Source organism: Carettochelys insculpta, chromosome 4 (assembly GCF_033958435.1).
Source record: "Carettochelys insculpta isolate YL-2023 chromosome 4, ASM3395843v1, whole genome shotgun sequence".
In the NCBI taxonomy this organism is placed as follows: domain Eukaryota; kingdom Metazoa; phylum Chordata; order Testudines; family Carettochelyidae; genus Carettochelys; species Carettochelys insculpta.
In genome coordinates this window covers 67,484,495-67,502,177 of record NC_134140.1, presented here as the reverse complement: position 1 = coordinate 67,502,177, position 17,683 = coordinate 67,484,495, and positions in this window count along the sequence as shown.

Sequence of the window (17,683 nt, the reverse complement as noted above, 5' to 3'; positions counted from 1 at the left end):
CTGGTTTGTGGATCTGGAGTGTTTTGATGTCTGTTTTGTTCCCATTGACCCTTTGTCTAAGGGAGTTAGAAGTCTGTCCAATATACAAAGCATCCGGGCATTGTTGGCACATGATGGCATATATGATGTTAGTAGAGGAGCATGAGAAGGTGCCCGTGATTCTGTGAGTAACCTGGTTAGGTCCAGTGATGGTATTTCCAGAGAAGATATGTGGACAAAGCTGGCAGCGGGCTTTGTTGCAGGGAAAGGTTCCAGGACTGGTATTCCTGGGGTATAGACTGTGGCTGTTAGTGAGGATCCTCATGAGGTTGGGAGGTTGTCTGTAGGAGAGAACAGGCATGTCACCCAGGGCCTTCTGAAGTGTGGCATCCTGATTAATGATAGGTTGTAGGTCTTTAATAATTTGTTCCAGTGGTCTGAGTTGGGGGCTCTAGGTGATGACCAGTGGTGTTCTGTTCTTGGCTTTTTTGGGCCTGTCTTGGAGTAGCTGGTCTCTGGGTATTCATCTGGCCCTGTCGATTTTGTTTTTTTATTTCTCCTGGTGGGTAATTCAGGTTTATGAATATTTGGTAAAGTTCTTGTAGTTTTTGGTCTCTGTCAGTTGGATCAGAGCAAATGCGATTGTACCGCTGCCTAACATCGATTTCAACATTGAAATAGCACACGGCGCTTGTTGACGTGACGTGTGCTATTTTGATGTTGTGCTGGCTACTTCGAAGTAGCCGGCTAGTGTAGACGCCCCCTTGGTGTTTAAGTTATTAATTTTTGATCTATAATTCCCTAAATTTGTTGAGGTTTGCCCACCTGTCAGACAATCTCCCTCATTGTCCTGTTTGTTGAAACAACAGCTTTAGTCAAGAGATGAGTTCACAATGCAATCCAGTTGGTATAAAAGGGAGGATCCTGTTGTCATAGTATTCTCAATGAGGAACTCCTCTCTTTGGTTTGAAATAACATGAACCTTCAAGGCCAACTGCAAGTCCCAGCCTCTTTGGGAGCAAGGGACGCAAGAAATGAGGTTGTCCATGGGGGAGCTAGGGTTTATTTTTGTTTGGTTTAGCGCAGGTTAGTTATTTTTTATTTTGGAGAAGAAAAGAAACTGCTGCTTTAGTTTTGTAGCTGCCTGCCTCAATAATTATACGGATCCCTCGCTGCAGCACTTCTGAGCTCCTCCCACTGAATTCAAAAAAAGAAACAACAATCTCTCTTTAATCCTTCACAATCTGCAGAAATTAGTTTGTGTGTAAGTGAAGGCAGATTGAGAGAACACTGAGATGAAAACAAATTGTGCATTTCATTCTGGCGGGGAGCCAGCAGCAGATGAACGATACTAGGAAGCCTCCTGCAAGCATGCAGCCACCTGCATGAAGAGACAACTGAAGAAGAATAATGCCAAGGAGCTCACAAAGAAAGTGCAGTTAATGGAACTGAACTCTGGTACTGGAATCTAGACACTAGTAGATTGAGCTCAACAATGGAATGGGCTAGAGAGTGTACACTAGGAACTAGGCCTAAGGAGCTACTACATGACAAAGTTATCCTTGACTCCTCTTGTGCCCTCCAGGAACCATGCTATGCTTTACTTCTAGCAATGCAGGTGAGTATGTAATGGGAAAGGGGCCCACCAGATTACAGGGCCTCCAAGTGCCTAAGAGCTGAAGTGTGTCCATGCTTGCATCTAAGTTCTACTTTGCACTCTGCCAAGTACCTGAAGGAAGGTGGTGCACTGACACTCAGGGTAGCCCCTCCAGGTTACAATACAATTGCACTTTCTTCTTTACCATGTAGGCTATCTTCAATCACTTCTCTGCCTAGCAAGTATTGGTTATTGTTATTGTTCGTACCATAGTGTAAGCCAGAAGACCCAGTCAAATCTTGTGCCTGTTAAGCTGGGCACTGTACAGAAACACCGTATGATGCAGCTCGTGTCCTGAAGAGTTTGTTGTCTAGGTTGCATTAACAAAAAACCTATCCCAACAATGTTCTCCTCCATTCCCGCCACCACCGCCACTCTGCTCTAGGCTACTTCCCTTATGGTGCTGGTTCCATAGGGAGGCTGGAAACTCAGCTTGTTCTCAGGTGTCTCACAAGCTGCTCCCACCACCCAGGGCACAAGAATAGATCCTTGCGGGTGTCAGGTACCAGAGAGCACACACATCTTGAAACCTATACTCTGATTTCACTGCAACCAAGGCTGTCCCTTCCCACTCCAAAGTCTGCCTCTGAACACTGCAAGACGTGATACAGAACCCAGAAATGCTTATGTCATCAGGACTCTATGCTGGAAAGATGCCAAGACCGTATGCCTCCATGTTCCTGTCTCTGCAACCGGGACAGTAGAAAGAAGGTATTCAGTTAATTCCCTCTGCTTGCTACTATAGGTTGGGCCTCTCCGGTCCAGCACCCTCAGGACATGACTGGTCCTGAACAAGGGAGTTTGCTGGACCAGAGGATGTTATTGACAGTCCCCCTTGCTGCTTGCCTCCAGGCTCTTCCAGGGGGCTGTTAGTCTCCCAGCTGTAAGGCTCCCATCCTGGTAACCAGACCTCACCATGCTCTCAGCTCCATGGCCACCGCCAGGTCTTTCTGGTCCAGCAACATTAATGGTCCTACGAATATTACCAGATCAGAGTCCTGGAACAGAGAGGTTCAACCTGCACTACAAATGAGATTATCCTTTCTAAAGACCCACCCGCCCGTGAGTTCCACAGAGGGCTCCAGCCAATAGTATAACGCTCCTGGCACCCTGGGTCCCTAAAGTAGTCACTACATATGGTTGGGGATCAGAAATATTATCCTTTTCCCCCCATCCCCTGATTCTGCTTCTGAGTTTCTGCTACCTGCAAGTGCTCCCCTCCTTTCTGAGCTGGTGTCTCTTCTCACCATCTACCATGATTTTCCTCCTAGAGATATTTTTCAAAGAACTGAAGACGTAGTAATTCCCTTGTGGTAAATTAGGGTTGTCAAAAATGGATGGAGGATGAAGCAAACCAAGGAAAGAAAGTCCAGGCTTGGCTAAGAATATCACTCTGTTGCCCTGAGAGACATCATCAAGGTAGAGATAGAAAATCAAGTTATTTGATCTTCTATCACAAATCCAGAACACCATGAACTGTATAGATTTCTTTTAGGTTTTTACACGATACTCACTGGTGGGGTATTTTCTTGCACAGTTGTGCATACAGAAATGAGACTACCAGAGCATCAATGTCAAAAAAAGCCTAAGGTGATGTACAGTAAGATTATTTTTCAGGTCTTAGAAAACTGCCTACTTAAATTGTGAGAAAAAGGAACAGAATTAGGTTAAATAACATGATTAATATGGGAACAGAGTTTGCATTTCATATGGTGAAGCAATAAGCCACTACAATTAATCAGAAAAAATAAATCACTGGTGCCCAAAGAGCACCAATTATTACAATGTTCCAGCTGTTGGAAACTCATCTTTGTGCTGTGTACATATTTTGAAAGTTTTCAGATAATTTTTAATGCAGCTTTTTATAAACATGCTGACTGAACAACATTTTTAATACATAGATTAGGTTTTGACCATTTGAGCAGTTTCAAATACATAGACATGATTAGATTTCTTTATGCCAATTGACAGATGTGACTAGACATATACAAAATACATAAAGTAGCAAACTATTGAGCAGTTGAAGCATATCACTCCATAAAGTTTTATCAATCTTAGGAACAGGTATAAGCCGACTTTTATTGGAATGGGGGTTCACATCCTACCATGGGAACTTTGCAGTGGGTGCACTAGGTAGAAATGGCTGAGAATAGCACTCGCTTACATACAAGTCAAAGCAACACAGAAAAACAAAGGCAACAAGAAAACAGAGAGAGCCAGTCCACCCAAATTCAAAATAACCATCACGTCTAAACATACATTTCCCTTCTATTTATGCCTCTATGGCTGATTTTGAGACAGTTGGGATATTTATGGGATTCATTTCAATTGCCTGCAAGACATCCTTCTCCCTCTGTCTTCTCTCTATCTCCTCAGCAAGGGGGGTGGGGGGGGAGCCCTTAAACTGCAATTGTTCTCCGTTCAAAAAAGTAACTCCAGTCTCATTGGCTCATTTGGGCTCAAGCTACATGAGGAAGAGATTAGCTCCTTCCCTACATTCATTTTTGACAACATCTTGACTGTTAGTTAATGCCAGAACACGAACTTTAATCACTGAAAAATTAAATACAGGGTTTAATGAAAACAGAGTATGGGTGGGAATGGGCAGAAAAAACAAAACAAAAACAAAAATAAAGAAAGATTCAAGTAAAATCTTACTGGAGCCTAGATTCTACCATTAGTTATTTTGGCATGACATGCAAGAGAAAACAGTCTCACAATTTTTAAAAAAGAGCTGCCGTTATATTTTAGCTCTTAAAGTATTATTTTCATAATATTTGCATTGATTATTCTTAAAGGAGAGCTAAGAAAAGAGGTTAGGATAGATTATGCAACTAGTATATGATAAACAAATTAAGTCTGAGAAATTTCCAGCCTACAAAAGCTTATGCCCAAATAAATGTGTTCACCTTCAAGGTGCCACATGACTCCTCATTGTTTTTGGAGAAACAGAATAACACAGCTACCTCTCTATCTTCAATCAGAAAGTGTCACAGATCATACAACACAATACTCTGTACTCTTTTGTAATCTGTCATGAGTGCACCCTTCCTGGGGTTAAGTCCTGGGCCACTGCTTTATTAAACGGGGAGTCCTGTGACTGCCACTCTCAGATTGCATCCCAAAGCTTCAGTGTCCCTGTTTTGTACCATGGCCCCTACATGTGAGCCAGCATGGTTCCCTGAAAGTGTCTTCGCTCTTCACTCTGAGATATTGCAAATCAGATATCAGAAATGGCAATATACAAAAACCCATAGAAGAGCACTTCAATCTCCCAGGCCACACAGTAGCAGACTTAAAAGTAGCTATCCTACAGCAAAGAAATTTCAGGACCACACTCCAAAGAGAAATTTCTGAGCTACAATTCATCTGCAAATTGGACGCCCTCAGCTCAGGCTTAAACAAAGACTGCGAATGGCTGGATAAATACAGAAGCAGCTTCCCCTCCCTTGGTGTTCACACCTCCAGATCAACTGCTGGTAGTAAGCCTCACCCTTGCTGACTGAGCTAACCTTGTTATCCCCACCCTTGCTCTGGCTTATTTATACCTGGCCCTGCAGATTTCCAACACCAGCATCTGGTGAAGTGAGTCTGTGCTCATGAAAGCTCATGCTCAAAACTTTTCTGTTAGTCTATAAGGTGCCACAGGACCCTTCGTTGCTGTAACCAGAAAATGCATGTAGTGATACATTTCAGGCTTTTCAAAAACAGTGTCTGATGTGTCAACAGAAACACAGAACTCAGATAGGGGTTGAAGTAACTATGGCTGCATACCTGAGTTTTACCTAACTTTTTAGCATCTTCTTGCTTAGTTGAGAATGCCCTCATTCAGATCACTGCCTCTCTTTCTAGTATCCTGGGTGGAGAGTTCTGAATCCCTATAAAAAGTAGGTAGGTAAACTGAGTTACACATTGATTAACTATACAAGTCTCTCAAGCTTTCTGTAGAAGGTAACAACCTTATACTAGCAAAATCCCTCAAAAAACCAAAAGACAACGGAACATTTCCAGTAGTTGCATGTCGGTATCGTCTGGGGATTCAGATTGGCAGCTGAATAATACAATTACCTTACTTCATGGGCTCTTAAATAACAACATATGTGGGCCAGGAATTTAGACTCTGGATGTACACTCACTACAACTTTGAACATTAACAGAGAGAAAGCAGTGCTAGTCTATATACTATCAAAACAAAAAAGCAGTCCAATAGCACTTTAAAGACTAACAAAATAATTTATTAGGTGATGAGCTTTTGTGGGACAGACCCACTTCTTCAGATCATAGCCATACCAGAACACACTCAATATTTAAGGCACAGAGAACCAAAAATAGTAATCAAGGTTGACATATCAGAAAAATATTATCAAGGCGAGCAAATCAGAGATCAGAGGAGCAGACGGTGGGGGTGAGGGGGAGAGCATCAAGAATTAAATAAAGCAAAGTATGCAAAAGAGCTCCTATAATGACCTAGAAAATTCCCATCCCGGTTCAAACCACGTGTTAATGTGTCAAATTTCAATATATAAGCATTCAGCAGCCTCTTTTTCCAAATTGTTGTGAAAAGTCCTCTTCAGTAAAATGCAGACTTTCAGGTCATTAACAGAATGGCTCACTCCGTTAGAGTGCTGGCTGACAGGTTTGTGAATCAGGAGTGTTTTGATGTCTGTTTTGTGCCCATTAACTCTTTGTCTGAGAGAGTTTGAAGTCTGTCATGGCTCCTTCCCCACTCTAGCAAGACAAATGCAGAAGTGGGGGCCAGTAAAAGTACCTCCAAAACCTTATCTACCAGGTTTTGGTATAAACTTCTCCCCCAAAATCCTAAAAACCTTAGCTTTTGGGGATAAAATTCACTGCCACCACCCAAATAATAATAAGGAAACCAGGAAGAGACTATCTGGGAAATCTCAGCCCCAAAAGTAAAAAACCCAGGACACAAACATTAACCAATACCAGGTTAATAAAAAGAAAAAGAGAGAACTTTTTTTATTACAACAATATTCATGTTGCAAGCCTCATGACTAGATGGAAGAGCCACAAAGTAAAACACATGGGGAGTCTCCACCATGGGCCTAGAACTTAGTTACAAGGAGAGTAAAAGAACATTTCTAAAAAGTGCACAGATATCAGATCCCACTTCCCAAACCATAAAACAATAAAGCCTGATGGACTTATCTAAACTTTAACCTACTTACAGAAGATTGGAGCGCCTGCTCTTGCAGGGAGATATTCTGTCTGCCTGCCTGCCTCATGGCTGGAAAAAAAAAGAAGAAACAGAGGACAGAAAAAGGAAGCCAAAAAAATTCAATTCTTACCTACATTCCTCTAGGCCAACCCCACCTGGCTAATGAGGTTAACCCTTTTACTCCCAGGCTGCTGGCTAACCCTCATGATCATGACACTGTCCAATATACAAAACATCTGAGCATTGTTGGTGTGGTGTCAGAACCTGGATATGGCCTGGCCCTGCACATGAGGCAGGCATTGCCACACACTCATGGCCCCAGACCGAGTTTTTTTTTAAGGGCTGTTGGCGCCAAAAATCCAGGAAGTGAAACCAGACATTTGTCACGTAAATCTTAAAAATGGGAACTTCTTAGTGGCACCACAGCACATCACCCAAATAATATTCCCCTATTGGTTTGCTAAAATCACCCCTTTTTTCAGCAAGGGAGGGGGAGTTCCATAGAGGAATAAAATACCCAGCCCAACCAGCTCTTGGGGAGGTAGAGCGCACGCATCTTCCCTGTGCCAGTTGACAGATGATCACCCGCTTGGCCACCTCCCCTGGAAGCCCAGGCGTAACCAAGGCCTTCATAATTGCATCCACAATCATGTACTATGTCTTTGCTAGCATTTATTGGAATCGTAAGTATTATGCTGTAAGTATAAGTCACAAGTGTTGTATAACTGTAAAACTGGTCTGTCAGTTAAAATATCGGATTCAATAAACAAACAACCCTGTTCCAATTATCTCGGGTACCAAAATCAATTTGTCAAGGTAAAAGGGGTTAACGAATACCACTTGCCCTAATCCCTGGACTATCCCCTCTAATTATTGGATCTTAAACACCCCCCGCAGGGAGTATTGGTTTTTATAATAGGTGTAATCATGTTTATCCTTTTAGTAGTTTGTTGGAGGCCTCATTTATAGTGGCCTCTGGGCCCACGTAAGTCACCACAGGGTGTCCTTTCCCAGAACCACCAGACCATGAGGGGGCATCATGGTGTCACGGACAGGATGTCCGTGGGAGGACCCCCGTCGTAAATGGCTCGATGATCTTTTCTATCATGCCGAATACCACCAGATCCAGAGTCCCGTAGATAACCGAGTGGAGGGGCAGTTGTTTGATTCCACAGATGATAAGAAGTACTTGGTGAAGATCTCATCAGCGGCTCTCGGTTGTATTTTGAGTGTCCACTCAACTGCCCGGTTTTGCCCCACCTCAGAGGATCACCAGGTAAAATTGGACAGCGTTCGGAAGCTCCTTAAACCAGAGGAGGATCCCAAACATGCTTATAAGGCCCTCCTCAAATGTTTGGAGAAGGCAGGAGTCCAAAGGGACCCATTTCGGTTGTGTACCGATTTAATGACCAATGGACAACCCCACCATTTATTGGTGGAGGCTGCCAACGAAGCATATGAGGTTCAAACCCAGTGCAAACTTAAACCCGACACTTTTGACCCAACAAAGGTGTTGGGAGTTTTGGTTAAAAAATTCCTTGTTGCCTTGACTCATATCGAGACATTAGAGTCCACCCTCACTTCTTGTGCCCTTTCGACCAAGGATGAGAGGGTTGGCCAGAAGGCCGACAAGCTGGGTGGTTCAGACCCCCACACTGCCCTGTGCCTCGGCACGCCTGGAACTACCTGAATTATACCCCCCACTTCCTTCCCCATCGACCAAAACGCCAAAAACTCAGAATCCATCGGGGTCCCCGAACGAGTTTGGAAGCCTGGCCCTTGCGGCTTTACCAATTGCCGTCACTCGGACGGAGATGGATACCCAGGGGAATACCACGTCCAAAGTGGTTTATAGGACCCAGACTATGGGGGAGCATAAGGAACTATTAAATACTACTGCACGGGCCCCCAGAGAGGCTTTAGCTATGTGGCTGGGCAGGATGGTATTACAATGCGGGTCAGAGTTGGTGGACAAAGAAGCAGCCCGCTATTTGGCCCAGAATACCAGGTGGCGGGGTGGTGGTGGAGCACCCTAAGAGGTCGAGACCAATAATCAGCAGCCGATCACCCTACCTGCCTTGGTAGTAATGATTGCTGAAAATACAGTACACAGTCTTCACGTGCCGCCAGGGTCAGTACACGCTAATGAACAGTTGGTTCATACCGTTGCTGGCCTGTCATTTGTACTGTGGGATGCAACCCGACATCCATTAACTCTAACGCGGGCTCAGCGGACCTTCAGGTTACCCCACCGAATCCTTAGCAATCCAGCACAGGTCCCCATAGATATGACGGCCATTGATGGGGCGGTAGAGGCAGCCCCAACTCTGGGAATGGGGGATCTAATGTGGCTTAGGACCACTTCAGGTCGGCCCCTTGGTCATCTGTACTCAGTGACCAACAAAATTAACTTAAAAGATCCCGTCATGGTGGCTGTAGGTGACGTGGGACCTCCATGTCAGATTAAGCCCCGCAGAGCCTATCCCGAATGTCCCCCTGAGCAGCGGGCCATTTTTGGCTCCCTCATAAACCAAGGGCGGCTTACTAAGGAACAGGCCCGGAAATTAACTGATGAACAGTTAATATTCTCCAAAGTGAAGGGCTTCATTCCTTGGAGCCAGGATCGCTCGCCTCCCACCCCTGCCACTGGTCATCCAAAAAAACGACAAGAACTTGCCTCATCTGAGGCGCCCCTCCTCATCATGATAATTGGCCCTTTGTAACCTGGGGAGTCGGCGGACGCCCTGTAAAATTTTTGCTAGATACAGGTGCGCAAGTTTCAGTAATTAGGTCCTCTCTTCCCCACAAAGCATTAGGGAAAAAGATTTGGGTACAAGGTTTACATGAGGCCCGACAGGTAGAGCTTGCTCAGGTAAAGGTTGTTGTGAACGGGCAGGAGCACTTAATTCGAGGTTTACTTGGCCTGAAAAATCTTTGGGGGGTCAATGAGAAACGGAAACTGGGGTTAAAGACCCAACTATTGGAGGTTCTTCCTGTCGATACCGGCCTCAACCAGAGCAGGTCCTCAAAAAAAACCCTGTTTAATACCCCACTGTCCCAAGCTGCGAAACCCCTCTCCCTGGAAGTACCGGCCGATTCCAACTCCTGAGGTCAGGATTTCGGCAATAGAGCAGGCAGTTAAGCAATTACAGGCAGAAGGAAAAAATTAAAGAAATCAGTGAGTCTAGGTATTTTGTCACCGGGCTGGGAAGTCCCCAAGCCAAGTGGGAAAGGATACCGCCTGGTGGTGAATTACCACCAAGCCAATGGCCAGGTGCAACCTGTCCAATTTTCAGCCCCCCACACACTGCCGGAATTGTGGACACAGATTTGAAGCAGAGAATACATGTTCGGGGCAAGTATAGACTCAAAAGATATGTTTTTCCAGGTGCCCATGAATGACTTATGGGGTGTCTTAAATTTTTCTCGACTAGGGTGCTTATTTAAATGGAAAATGTGTCCACAGGGATATTGTAATTCCCCGGCCATATGTGGAACGGCATTAACCTGTACTATTAACACCGTAAAACCCCCCACCGGAGTAAAAATCTTAAGTTATGTAGACGACATTCTTGACATGGGAAACGATAGGGCAGCTTCTCAAACCACCCTGAATCGCCTTTTGAGGCAAGTTAGACTCCATGGGTGGGTAATTAGCCTGGAAAAAAACTCAAACTCAGGTTGGAGAGAAATTTTCCTTTTTGGGACTTTGGGTTTCCCCAGATCAAGTTATACCCACAAATGATGAGACACCCACCCTTAGGCGAATGGGTTGGTAAAACACCAAAGGGAACACAAGAAGTACAGAAGATCCTGGGAGTAGTTAACTTTTACCGCCATTTCATTCCCCTGAAGCTTAATCCACATTTGTGTCAGCTACAGCGCCTTATTCATAAAAAGGGTTCTTTTGTGTGGGGCCAAGCAGAATCTACCTCACTGTACAAGTTGCATACGGCTTTAATTAACCCTAACGTGCTGTATCAGGTAGACCCCTCCCAGTCGGTCTCCATTTTAGCTTTGTGGAGCAACCGCCATTTTATGTTTGGGGTTAGCCAGGACGGAAAAGTCACTCATTAGGAGCAGCGGTGCATTCACGGTCCTGAACATAGGTATGAATCCCTTGGGCTCTTATTAATGGTTTTAAAACATGCTGAAAGTTGGGCAAAGGGATACAGGGGACAGTTGAGAGCTCCCCACATTATGAGTCTTTTCTGGATTACCCCAGAAGTACCCCCCCTTGAATTTCAGGGGGCAGAGTACTACCTGGCAACGATTAGTGACCCGAGCACAGTACCACTGGCAACAATGGGAATTAATAGAGGTTCCTTGTATCAGGGAATCCAAAAATCCCCGTCCCGCTTTTTTTGGGCTCATTGGAGAACCATGAATAGTCACCGATGGCAGCACCAAAGAAGGGGAGGACCGAGCAGCCATGTATTGTATAAGATGCGAAAAAGTGGACGTAAAGTCCTTAGCCCCGGGGACGGGGGCACAGGAAGCAGAGGTCCAGGCCTTTAAGTTAGGGGTATCGCATGCATTGGAAGCGCATGTGCCTTCGGACCCCCCCCCACCCCCGTTATTAGGGTAAACTCAAGATATGTCTATTCTGGAGCTACAGGGGAAGGGAAACCAAAGGCCAATCCCAGTCTGTGTATTGACTTGTTACATCAGGTTCGCAGTAAGTACCATAGGGCATTTGTAGTTCATTGTCCCTTGCATAAACCCAATACCCACTGGGCCCATTGCTTTGTGGACAAACAAGTCCGACAGCCCATGAGCCAGCCGAAAGGGCCCCAGACATTGGTAAACACAGTGGCAGAGATCTTTACGGATGTCACCTCCTTTGCCAAATGGCTACATGACGAGTGGGGACATTTCGGTCCACATAAAAACCACCACTGGTTCCAACGCGAAGCCCCGGGGAGAGGAAAAATTCCCCTTAGTATTTGGGAATGGGTGGGTCAACAATGTTTTGCATGCCAAGCAGAGAAAAATACAGGTACTATTGCTCATAGTCGGGCAGCCTTTGACCCTGTTCATTTTCAACTAGGTTTGGTTTGGCAGCTGGACCTTATGGTACCCCTACCTGGGGCAAAGTTATACCCTAAGGCAATGGTGGTCGTAGATCTGGGATCCCGACAGGTTTGGGCCTGACCCCTCCATAAAACCACTGTCTGCGAGGTGATCAGGGGCATTGAGGCCCTCCTGGCAGTTTGGGGGGTTCCGGAGGAAATCCAAACCGACGGTGGGCCACCGTTTGGGTCAGAGGCTCTGGAGCAATTGTTCAGGTTTCATTCAATCAAACATCACACACACCGACAGTACCATCTGGAAAGCAATGGGGTTGTGGAACGGAAAATTGGCACGCTAAAACTAACCCTAAAAACTTTATTAAAACCTCCAGAGTAGAAGGGATGGCACTTATTGTTGGCTAAGACCCTTATTAATATTAATCAACATTGCTCATGCTGACCTAATATCCAGCCGTGCCCCGTTCCCCCGTGGAATGCTCAATTTGAGCCAGGCACTCTACTTTGGGTCCAAGTACCCACCTCCCGTGGTGGAAAACCCATACCTGGAGAAATAATGTCAGCAGAAAAATATCCCAATACCTACTGAGGCAACCCTAAGGGTCAAAACACGCATGTTTTAGTCCATCATAACTGGCTTAGCCACAGATCATAACCCCTAAGCCAGTCAGAGTGGTGTTTTGTTCTTCATTCTTCCGCAGGTTGGTTTCATCGCCCCTCTCGGGCAGGAGATCAGAGCACAACTCACCAATAACACCGTGGAAATGTGGGCCACTGCCATTGCAGTATTGGCCAACATAACCGACTGCGTGGTTTGCACAAAGAAGGTGGAGGTGGCAGCAGACCCACCGTTTGACTTGTCTCCGGTATTTTTAACCACGCTGCTCAGCGAGACAAGGAAGTAGCCCAGCCAACTTAAGCTTCCACACTACCGAACTGCCAGGGCACCCACCTTATGACAACTGCATGTTATGACCCAGTCAGCGCCAGCGAACACCTTATGCTGGGGTTTCCCCTAATCAATGTAACCTGCAACGTAAAGGAGGTGGACCCTTCCAGTCGGTGAAATTTGCCCAAGTACCAGCTCATTCTGGTAAGGTGGGTGGACAATTGTGAATAGACATTAACACCTTATGGATTGTTCAATCGTTCAGGACATAATGTCACTTCAGATTATTGGGGTTACTCTGCACGACCCTGGTTTGCGTCTTTAAGTAGTACTGTTGTTAATAGGACATTGTATCCATTTGTATTGGGTTATTCTGTTTTTACGCATATAGTTAAAGCTAGTAGAAACTGTACCCTCAAGGGTGAAAGACCATTCTTGGGCCCGCCTTCGCCACTACCTTGTCAACGTTTATGGTCAAGCTACCATTATATGGCCCCCTACACGCCTGCCTTCAGGCGCATTTTGGATATGTGGGGATCAGGCACATTCTCGGTTGCACAACTACCCCATAGGGCGCTGTACCATGGGAATGGTAACAATTTCAGGTGGGACCATTTATGTCCATCCCGACCACCAACCCAGATTCCCCTATCACCGGAAAAAAGGAGCATGGAATCTTTGGGAAAGCACAAAGATCTGGTTAGCAAAAACAGTCCAGTCTATAATTTCCTTTAGTCCTGTCGGAATCTAATTATGCAAGAGCAAATTTTAGCTTTAGGGTTAAGCGTAGAGTGATTAGGAAATAAAACAGCAAAAGCTTTGGGATTAACTAATGATAAAATAGAAGAGATTTGTACTTATGTTATGCAAAATCGTTTAGCACTAGATTATTTGTTGGCTAAAGAAAATGGCTTTTGTAAATGGTTAGGTAACAGATATCCTCAGTTTAGTGAACCATGTTGTTTTGAAATTAAGTGTATTAAGCAAAATTATTACACGGGATATAGAGCAAATCACAGTGGATGCGCGTAAGGCTGCCACCTGGTGGGACCAGTGGTTCGGTAGCATTCCATCTTGGTTTGGCTAAGGGGGACTAAAACAACTATTTTGGTCTCTGTGCATGCTGCTGGTGGCTGTACTCATTCTCGTAAGCCTCGCTTGTGGCATTATGCGCTGTATCACCAAATTGGGGGTGCAAGTCAACGCCCTTAAACATGGGTCTGAGGGACAGTTTCTCCTCACAAAGGAGCTGGAGAATGAGGAAGAGGTGTAGGCCCTGCTCACACTGCCATGGCCACGGGGGCATGTGGTGTCTGAACCTGGATATGGCCTGGCCCTGCACATGAGGCAGGCATTGCCACACACTTGTGGCCCCAAAACCGGTTTTTTTAAGGGCTGTTGGTGCCAAAAATCCAGGAAGTGAAACCAGACATTTGTCATGTAAATCTTACAAACGGAAACTTAGCAGTGGCACCATAGCACGTCACACAAATAATATTACCCTATTGGTTTGCTAAAATCACCCCTTTTTTCACCAAGGGAGGGGGAGTTCCATAGAGGAATAAAATACCCAGCCCAACCGGCTCTTGGGGAGGTAGAGCGCATGCATCTTCCCTGCGCCAGTTGACAGACTGATCACCTGCTTAGCCACCTCCCCTGGAACCCCAGGCGTAACCAAGGCCTTCGTAACTGCATCCACAACCATGTGCTATGTCTTTGCTAGCATTTATTGGAATCGTAATTATTATGTTGTAAGTATAAGTCACAATTGTTGTATAACTTTAAAACTGGTCTGTCAGTTAAAATATCGGATTCAATAAATAAACAACCCTGTTCCAATTATCTCAGGTACCAATATCAATTAACAATTTGTCAAGGTAAAAGGGGTTAATGAATACCACTTGCCCTAATCCCTGGACTATCCCCTCTAATCATCGGATCTTAAACCCCCCCCGCCCAGGGAGTATTGGTTTTTATAATAGGTGTAATCTTGTTTATCCTTTTAATAGTTTGTTGAAGGCCTTGTTTATAGCGGCCTCTGGGCCCATGTAAATCATCACAGGGTGTCCTTCCCCAGAACCACCGGACCACTAGGGGACATCAGTTGGCACACGATGGCATATATGATGTTAGTTGAGAAACATGAGAACGTGCCCGTGATTCTGTGAATAACCTGGTTAGGTCCAGTGATGGTATCTCCAGAATAGATATGTGGACAAAGTTGGCAACGGGGCTTTTTACAAGGAAAAGTTCCAGGATTGGTGTTCCTGTGATATAGACTGTGGTTGTTGGTGAGAATCCTCATAAGGTTGGGAGGTTGTCTGTAGGAGAGAACAGGCATGTCACCTAGGGCCTTCTGGAGTGTGGCATCCTGATTAAGGATAGGTTGTAGGTCTTTAATAATGTGTTGCAGTGATTTGAGTTGGGGGCTGTAGGTAATGATCAGTGGTGTTCTATTCTTGGCTTTTTTGGGCCTATCTTGGAGTAGCTAGTCTCTGGGTATTCGTATGGCCCTGCCAAATTATTTTTTTTTATTTCTCCTGGGGGGTAATTCAGGTTTGTGAATATTTGGTAGAGATCTTGTAGTTTTTGGCCTCTGTCAGTAGGATCAGAGCAAATGTGATTGTACCTAAGGGCTTGACTGTAAACAATGGATCTAGTTGTGTGTGCAGGATGGAAACTAGAAGCGTTTAGGAAAGTATAGCAATCAGTGGGTTTCCGGTACAGTGTGGTACTCATCAGGCCATCCTTGATTCGTACTGTATTGTGCAGGAAATGTCTCTCTCACATGGAGTAGTCGAGGCATAAATTGATGGTGGAGTGCAGATTGTTAAAGTCTTTGTGGAATTCTTCTAGAGTCTCTATACTATGAGTCCAAATCATAAAGATGTCATCAACATACAGTAAGTAAAGGAGGGGAAATAGGGGATGAGAGCTAAGGAATCATTGTTCCAGGTCAGCCATAAATATATTAGCATATTGTGGGGCCATGCGGGTGCCCATAGCAGTTCCACTAATCTGGAGGTATAAATTGTCCCCAAATTGGAAATAATTGTGGGTGAGAACAAAGTTACAGAGGTCAGACACCAGACTGGATGTGGTGACTTCAGGGATGGTATTCCTGATCACTTGTAATCCGTCTTCATGTGGAATATTAGCATACAGAGCCTTTACATCCATTGTGGCAAGGATGGTGTTGTCAGGAACTTTCCAATGTTTTGTAATTTCCTCAGGAAGTCAGTGGTATCTCGGAGATAGCTGGGAGTGTTGGTGGCATAGGGTTTGAGGGAGTCCACATAACCGGATAGTCCGGTGGTAAGGGTGCCAATATGCAAAATGATAGGGTGTCCAGGGTTTCCAGGTTTGTGGATTTTGGGAAGTAAATAGAACAATTCCAGTTGGGGCTCAGATGGTGTGTCTGAGTGAATAAGGTCCCAAGTAGTAGCAGAGAATTCCTTCAGTAGTAGTTGTAATTTCTTTTGCAATTCCAAAGTGGGATCAGAGGACAGAGATCTGTAAAATTTGGCGTTGGAGAGTTGTTTGGCTGCCTCCTGTGCATAGTGTGACTTATTCATGATGACAACAGCACCCCTTTCGTCAGCTGGTTTGATTATAATGTCTGGGTTATTTTTGAGACTCTGGACAGCGTAGCATTCAGCATAGTTGAGATCGTGTCTCATTTGGTATTGTTTGTGTATAATATCAGTATGAGCACAGTTGTGGAACCATTGTACGTAGAAATCCAGACTTTCACTACGACCATCGGGGGGAGTCCATATAGAGTTCTTCTTCTTTTGGTGTTGGGGGGCGGGTGTGAGAGAGTCAGACTGTTGCTCATAGGTGTGTTGGAAGAATTCCTTTAGATGGAGGCGGCACAAGAAGTCTTCAAGTTCACCACAGAATTGTATTAAGTTTGCGGAGGACGTGGGGCAGAAGGAAAGACCCCGGGATAAGAGAGACTCATTCTATAAGGCTGCTTTTTTGTTTTGATAGCTATCTCTCTGTTGCTATTCTCTCGACAGAGTGTGGCCATACACAAAAGTCAATCAAAAGAGAGCTCCGCTCTGTTGACAGAGCACCTGGACTGCCCACCTACCCTCTCAAGAAAACAGGTGCCTGGAAGTACAGCAGACAGGGCTGCCCATTGTTCTGGATACTCTGTCTGTAAAGAGAAGGCCCCGCAGAGCATCCGCACAGCTTTATTGTCAATGAATTCTGTCGACAGCAGCCTGATGGCTGAGAGGCAGAATGCTGATGGCAAAGGTGCTGAGTTTTTTTGACAAACTGGACAAAATGCATTTTGTGTGTGGATGTTTCACCAGTTTTGTTTTGTCAGCAAAACTCGCTAGTGTAACTGTAGCCTATATGATTTTATTGCTAATGAACTGAAAATACTTGGTTGAGCTCCAATATCAAGGGAGCTATAAGTGTACGTAAACAACATAGCAGCGTGCATTGATTTTTATTTAAAACATATGTAACTTTGCAGGTAAAGTAGGAATAACCTTCAGTTCCTCCAGCTGCATTAAAAAGTACACAAAGTTGCCAAAGACTAAAAACAAAATACTTAAAATTGACAGATGGAGACATCTGCTTTACTGCTAACATTTCATTCCTTTGAAGATTCAGGCTCCAAGCATCAATATGAATTTGTGGAACCATAAAGACTGATCGATTACTGACAATTTTAGCATCAGTGAAAGACAGAGGTTTCATAATCTAGCATCAGAAGTAAACAACAAGACAGGATGGAGATGCTGAGCTGGCATATTTTAGTGCAGAAAAACACCATCTATTTAGGATCAGAAACTTTATTCTGAAACAGCTATGCACAGTAGCTTTGTGGAGTAGAATAATGGGCTTCTAGAGAACTGTGAATGAATGAGACATAGGGGAGCACCGGAATTATGCCTCACAAGGAAGCCATGGATACTACTGTAAGCACT